This window comes from Lucilia sericata, unplaced genomic scaffold (genome assembly GCF_015586225.1).
Source record: "Lucilia sericata isolate MDLA Ls3-8-SP2 unplaced genomic scaffold, ASM1558622v1 Contig001146F_arrow, whole genome shotgun sequence".
Taxonomy (NCBI): domain Eukaryota; kingdom Metazoa; phylum Arthropoda; class Insecta; order Diptera; family Calliphoridae; genus Lucilia; species Lucilia sericata.
The window spans coordinates 115,750-121,749 of record NW_023995117.1 but is presented as its reverse complement, the minus strand read 5'-3'; the positions used below and the strand labels follow the sequence as shown (position 1 = coordinate 121,749).

The 6,000-nt window shown below is 31.2% G+C and overlaps 1 protein-coding gene across 1 annotated transcript in view; it reads left to right on the top strand.

The window, feature by feature from the left end:
* Positions 1–478: 478 nt before the first annotated feature.
* Positions 479–6,000, top strand: part of LOC119610273 (filamin-C) — a 112,693-nt gene continuing 107,171 nt past the window's right edge. The window contains exon 1 of the mRNA XM_037965414.1: positions 479–569. The gene's annotated coding sequence lies outside the window, so the exon portion shown is untranslated. The remainder of the gene's footprint in view (positions 570–6,000) is intronic.

Here is a 6,000-nt window from a genome sequence, read left to right as displayed (position 1 = left end):
CCACACAGTAATCATGTAAACCCCCATATTTACATTAATACAACAGCAACAAAGTGGGAAGCGGTCTCTTAAACAAACACTTGCCAAAACTATAGAAATAAACAAAACAGACACAATTCACACCAGCATGAAGTAAAAATGGAAAAATAAAACCAAGAAAATTAAAAAGAGAAAATCAAAACAAATGAAATAAAGAAGAATTCATAAAATAAAATAAAAATAAATAAAAACAAAAACTTAGAAACCAAATTACTCCCAAACTCTTGGCAAAAGTACACACCAATTGAAAGAGACGGCAACAGATCAACTGCAGTAAAAGCCACAGATAAAAAATAACTTTAAGGTCCCAGAATGACATCATGAGATTGTTTACTTAGAGTTAAAGCAAAAGCTAAGCTTGTAAAAAAAGCTTTATAGTTGAAAATACAGTGCACAGAGATGAATTGTTAACAATAGTGGTTTTCAGTTAACGAATGTAACTAAACCAGTTAAGACGTATTTAAGCGGAATTAAAGTGTAATATTGAAAAAAAAAGAGAGACAAGTGAAAAAAAATTTTAACAAAAAAAAGTATGAACAAAATTTGCATTAAATTATTAGTTAGAAATACTACTTACTATTAACATCATAAATCCCAAAAAAATGTTTTTAAATAAACCAAAAAATATTTTGAAAATACTTTTAATAAATGATTTAACAAGTTTCCATTTCATTACAAAATTTTGTGCAAAATATTTTTGCAGAGAGTGAACAAAAAAGCTTAACAACAGAAAAATGTTAAATGAAAATAAAACCAATAAAATGTAACTGCGTTTTAAATGAATATTCAGCTCATCGTAGGTTGTTTTTGCAATATTTTTTTATTTTTACACAAATATAAATAAACCAGAAAGATTAGATAAAGTAAGTCCGTCGATATGATACCCTATACCACAAAGTGATTTTAAAATAATTTAAGATCTAGAAAACTATTGGAGGGATAATAACGAAATTTTACACAGAGCAGTTTAGTTTCCGAATTGATTTGCTGTTATACCTTTTCGTAAGTGTATTACTTATGCTGGATCGATACTAATGTGCGAGAAATGGCTTGGGCATATCAGAAACGGTGGTCTTGACACAAAAGACAAGGGTTATCCAGAACAGTCAGAAAAGTTTAAAAACCAATAACACTGTGGCAAAATTATAAAATGTGACTACGTGACATAGTGCAGTTTGTATGTCTAGTAAAGTTGTTTGAACTATATTCTTCAATCTTTATTGAACAAAAGCATATTTGCTACGAAAACAGGATCCATTACAATAACCACCCGGTACCCCCACTACATTTTTGGTACTTTTTCTACATAAAAACTTTTTATATATAGTCCACATAGTTAATAGACCAGTTCAGTCTATAGACTAGTCTATATATAGTCTAGTTTACAGTCCAGTCTATAGTCTGGTTTATAGTCTAGTATATAGTCTAGTTTATAGCCAAGTCTATAGAATAGTCCATAGTCTAGTCTATATAATAGTCTAGTCTATAGTCTAATCCATAGTCTAGTCTATAGTCTAGTCTATAGTCTAGTCTATAGTCTAGTCTATAGTCTAGTCTATAGTCTAGTCTATAGTCTAGTCTATAGTCTAGTCTATAGTCTAGTCTATAGTCTAGTCTATAGTCTAGTCTATAGTCTAGTCTATAGTCTAGTCTATAGTCTAGTCTATAGTCTAGTCTATAGTCTAGTCTATAGTCTAGTCTATAGTCTAGTCTATAGTCTAGTCTATAGTCTAGTCTATAGTCTAGTCTATAGTCTAGTCTATAGTCTAGTCTATAGTCTAGTCTATAGTCTAGTCTATAGTCTAGTCTATAGTCTAGTCTATAGTCTAGTCTATAGTCTAGTCTAAAGTCTAGTCTATAGTCTAGTCTATAGTCTAGTCTATAGTCTAGTCTATAGTCTAGTCTATAGTCTAGTCTAAAGTCTAGTCTATAGTCTAGTCTATAGTCTAGTCTAGTCTATAGTCTAGTCTATAGTCTAGTCTATAGTCTAGTCTATAGTCTAGTCTATAGTCTAGTCTATAGTCTAGTCTATAGTCTAGTCTATAGTCTAGTCTATAGTCTAGTCTATAGTCTAGTCTATAGTCTAGTCTATAGTCTAGTCTATAGTCTAGTCTATAGTCTAGTCTATAGTCTAGTCTATAGTCTAGTCTATAGTCTAGTCTAGTCTAGTCTATAGTCTAGTCTATAGTCTAGTCTATAGTCTAGTCTATAGTCTAGTCTATAGTCTAGTCTATAGTCTAGTATAGTCTAGTCTATAGTCTATATAGTCTAGTCTATAGTCTAGTCTATAGTCTAGTCTATAGTCTAGTCTATAGTCTAGTCTATAGTCTAGTCTATAGTCTAGTCTATAGTCTAGTCTATAGTCTAGTCTATAGTCTAGTCTATAGTCTAGTCTATAGTCTAGTCTATAGTCTAGTCTAGAGTCTAGTCTAGAGTCTAGTCTATAGTCTAGTCTATAGTCTAGTCTATAGTCTGGTCTATAGTCTAGTCTATAGTCTAGTCTATAGTCCTAGTCTATAGTCTAGTCTATAGTCTAGTCTATAGTCTAGTCTATAGTCTAGTCTATAGTCTAGTCTATAGTCTAGTCTATAGTCTAGTCTATAGTCCTAGTCTATAGTCTAGTCTATAGTCTAGTCTATAGTCTAGTCTAAAGTCTAGTCTATAGTCTAGTCTATAGTCTAGTCTATAGTCTAGTCTATAGTCTATCTATGTCTAGTCTATAGTCTAGTCTATAGTCTAGTCTAGAGTCTAGTCTATAATCTAGTCTATAGTCTAGTCTATAGTCTAGTCTATAGTCTAGTCTATAGTCTAGTCTATAGTCTAGTCTATAGTCTAGTCTATAGTCTAGTCTATAGTCTAGTCTATAGTCTAGTCTATAGTCTAGTCTATAGTCTAGTCTATAGTCTAGTCTATAGTCTAGTCTTAGTCTATCCTTAGTCTAGTCTATAGTCTAGTCTATAGTCTAGTCTATACGTCTAGTCTATAGTCTAGTCTATAATCTAGTCTATAGTCTAGTCTATAGGTCTAGTCTATAGTCTAGTCTATAGTCTAGTCTATAGTCTAGTCTATAGTCTAGTCTATAGTCTAGTCTTTTTTAATCGTCTAGTCTATAGTCCTAGTCTAATAGTCTAGTCACTCTAGTCTCGTTCTATAGTCTAGTCTATAGTCTCAGTCTATCGTCTAGTCTTTAGTCTTCGTCATAGTCTAGTCTATAGTCTAGTCTATAGTTCTAGTCTATAGTCTCGTCTATAGGTCTCTAGTCTATAGTCTAGTCTATGTCTAGTCTATAGTCTAGTCTATAGTCTAGTCATGCAAAGGAATGTTAAGTCTTGGAAAGGCGTTAGGAATTATTGCTCTAAAGAAAGGAGTTGGTATTAATATAAGACCACATCTAAAATTAAAATTACATCCATACAGTAAGTAGGTTCTTAGTATTTAAATAGCAAACATCTTTAAAGTAAAATTAAAACTATCAAGGTCACTTACATAAATTAAGAGAGTCTAAAATGTTAGAAAAGCAGACATACAAACATACATATGTATATATATAAATATTTTGTACTAAAAAACATACATATGTATGTATGAATCCTCTCATAAATTAACAGTCAGGGAACTATGTGTTTCTCTTGCTCTCTCTCATTATGCAATTTTCTAAACTACTGTTCTAACTTCTAACTAAAAAAACGAATAGCAGAAAAATGGTACCAAACTAAATTTTTTAATTACTTTTTAATTATATTGTAAACAAATACTGTGTTGCTGTTGTTGTTCTTTTTCGTTTAATTTTTCATAAATAATGTCTAAAGTTCATAGCGGTTTTAGTTGTGGTTGTTGTTACAGTTTTCAGTTACTACAGTTTTAAGTTTTTTTGTTATGCTTATAGCTGATGTTCTAGATTCTTTTTGTTTCACCAATATCTGGGATTTGGTGTAGTTTAAATAATTAACGTTTTTTGTTTCTTTCTTTTATTGTGTTTACCTTTTTTTCAGCTTTAAGGCATTAAAACCTAAATGCATTAGAAAGCTTTGATGAAACATTTAAAGTCTAACGTACTCACACGAGTTCAAAATGATTTAATGAAAAACAAAAGACTTAAGACACATACTCAGTTATGGGGTGTATTATGAAAAGTATTAATTCTTATCTTTTAAGATCATACATTTATTATGTTAGATTACTTTTTTAAAGATTTTATTTTTAATTGAAATATACATATATAAATACAAAACGACTATAGAATACCCTACAGAGATTTTTTAGTTAAAGGGCTTATATGCAAATTATGATTAATAATGGAACTATTATGACCAAAAATTGGAATATGATTTAAGTACGAATGATATTTATTTATGGTGGACTTTAAAAATCGTGTATGTAGGGTATAGGGTATTTTGGTAGACTCTTTGTTATTACCTGTATTAGTAAAAAGAGCAAAGAAGGGCATAGTATATGAGCTACCAATGCGTCTAATTCCAAATCAACAGAGCCCATAACTGAGATACCCTACACCATAATAATGGGAAGGATGTTATGAAACACCAAAATTATTTTGTCCTACACCCATCTTAAAGTATAACAAGCAGCTCAGAATCACTTTCTGAGTCGATCCGTCTAACCGTCCGTCCATCCGTCCGCCTTTCCGTCCATCCGTCTAACTGTCCGTCCATCCGTCCGCCTGTCCGTCTGTGTGTAAACTTTGTGCACACGCTACAGGTAGCAATTTTCAAAATAATTTAATGACATTTGGCTCATACACTTCTCTTGGCCCGGGGACGAAGCCTATCATGCAACCATATCATGCTTTTGAGCTTATAAATATGTTAAATGTTATTGTATCTCTTCAAAAATCCGCAAAACTTAATTTTATACAAGTCTAAATGATTTTTAACATAATATTGGTGTAGGGTATCATAAAATCGGGCATGTCCGACTATACATTCTGACTTATTTCTCCTTCAAATCATACTTTACACTTTTCGTATTTTTACGAATTTTGAACATAGAATCATAAATTCAGGGTCTTGAGTGAATGATTATTATAATAGAAAGTACTTTTGTACTTTTCCTCCTTGAAATGGTACCTTTTATTTCTTATAGTTAAGAAATAAAAGGTCTGAAATAAAACATATACGATTCTGATGTAATACGATGCTGGATGAATGAAAACATAAAACAGGGAAGTTTTTGGTACTTTTTCTTTCTGTAAATAGTTCCATTTTGAATTTTCTATAACATTGAACATATAATCAGAAAACTGTCTGTCTTTAGTGAATGATAATCTAGAGGAAGTACTTTGGTACTTTATCCTACTCCAAATTGTACTTTTTAAATTTTTTATAGGAGAAACTTTGGTACTTTTTCGCTATTGTTATGACAGATAACAAAGAAATTTTTGGTACTTTTTTATTTTTCAACTGACACTTTTTCTAGTTTTCCATAATTTAGAGCAAAAAATATGAAATTAAACATACGCGCCCCAAATGAAATGTAAATTAATAACAGGGAAGTTTTTGGTACTTTTTAAAAATGAACATGTAGGGTATTGTCTCAAGACTCTTGAGTGAATAAGAATATTTAAGAGAAGACACTTTGGTGCTTTTTTGAATTTTCTAAAATTTGAAACCATAACACTTAATTATGGATTAAAATCTATAACAGGGAAGTTTTTGGTACTTTTTGTTCCCTTAAACAGTACGCTTTTTTATTAATTAATATTGAATACTGCTTTCGGTACCCCAGGATGCATATTTATACCCAAACTAGGAAAACCTATCCATGCTGCACCTAAGTCCTATCGACCGATAAGACTTACGTCCTTCCTACTTAAAACCTTGGTACGGATAGTCGATAGTATGGTTTAAAGCAGTATACCAGACAAAGACCTTAAATATAAGCAGCATGCTTATGTAAAGGGACGATCGGTGGAAACCGCTTTAAACGAAGTTGTCCACCACATAG